Source organism: Penaeus monodon, chromosome 34, assembly GCF_015228065.2.
Source record: "Penaeus monodon isolate SGIC_2016 chromosome 34, NSTDA_Pmon_1, whole genome shotgun sequence".
In the NCBI taxonomy this organism is placed as follows: domain Eukaryota; kingdom Metazoa; phylum Arthropoda; class Malacostraca; order Decapoda; family Penaeidae; genus Penaeus; species Penaeus monodon.
In genome coordinates, this window is record NC_051419.1 from 31,757,840 (window position 1) to 31,759,193 (window position 1,354).

Sequence of the window (1,354 nt, forward strand, 5' to 3'; positions counted from 1 at the left end):
GTACCCCCCCCCCTTAGGTCAGGGAGAAAAAAAAAAGAATGACAACACAGTCTCCTCTTTTTTTTTCTCTCCCTCCCTCTCCCTCACCCCCCCGCACAACTTTCCGCAACCCCCCCAACCTCCCTCTTCCCTTAAGTTTCCTCCCCCCCCTTCTCCTCCTCCCTTCTCCCTCCCATTCATCCCTCGACACTCCCCCCCCATCCCCTGAGCCCCCCATAGAAGGCCCTAATTCAAGCGTATTCCTCCTCCGCCCTGCGCCAGGGTGGATCAGCTGAGACCCGACGGCGGTGCAGCCTGTGTGGGGAGAGAGACACACGCACACACACACTGCCTTTGGGGGTCCTTACCTTAGTGACTTTTCACCTGTAACCATGTCCAAACTCATCATCTTGACCGCTGACTCACTCTCATAGCGTGAGGTGCATCACACCCAGACGGGAAGGGTTCTTTGGGGGTTAAAAATACGTTTCACACATCGGCCCCATGACAGCTAAAGGTCCCAATCCGGCACAACACTGAACAGGGGTGTCCAAAGCTCCCCTTATTTCAGCGCCCGAAACCTCCCGGGCCGAGCTCTCTCCGCCGGCGCTCGCCGTCTCGTCGACTGGCAATCCACGGTCGGCTCATGCAACGCTTTGGCAATCAGGACAGAGCAAATCTCAGGCACATGACACAAATCCCGCGGGGAGAGGAGGAGCAACAACCACCCTTCGCCGCGCCTTCGGGAACACTGGCGAGGCGCTGCTTTCCCTCCGCTCTCGTCCCCAGCCCCTGTGGAGGCGCGGGGGAAGGCGAGCTGCCCCTGCAAATCAAGGGGGAATTCTCGATTGATAATCCCCTTCGTTCCACTTCACTCCAGACGGAACAACACTTGAATCGCCGCCATCGACGTGTCGGGAGCCGTTGGGACGAGAGGATACGTACACCGAATCCGCGAAAATAAACGAACGGGAGGAAAACGGGCGAGTCTCCCCTAACGGCAGAAATGGACGCTTCCGTTTTCTCTCGGATGCCGCTCGAATACATGAATCAATTTACAAACCCCGATTTATCCTCCTCCAAAAAAACCCACACACGTGAAACCCACTTCAACCCAACCCCCAACCCCACGCCCTCGAAATCGATAAACACATAACACCAACACGACCCGAATCGCCTACAAACAGGAAGAAATCGGGCGTATATGAGCCGATCTCCAACCAGATAATCCATATAGCGCCGGTCGCTTAAAAATTCTCGGAAGCGACAGTCGTTCCCATAGCGAGGCAGGAAACAGTGGGAATTTTTTTTTCTCTCTCTCTTGTTGCTGTCTTTATTAGTGCGAGCTCTGGTGTTCTTGATACGTTGTTCACCC

The 1,354-nt window shown here is 55.3% G+C and overlaps 1 protein-coding gene across 1 annotated transcript in view; it reads right to left on the reverse strand.

Moving 5' to 3' along the window:
- LOC119594730 overlaps positions 1-718 on the reverse strand; it is a 72,817-nt gene extending 72,099 nt beyond the window's left edge. The window contains exon 1 of the mRNA XM_037943814.1: positions 348-718. The gene's annotated coding sequence lies outside the window, so the exon portion shown is untranslated. The remainder of the gene's footprint in view (positions 1-347) is intronic.
- Positions 719-1,354: the final 636 nt, after the last annotated feature.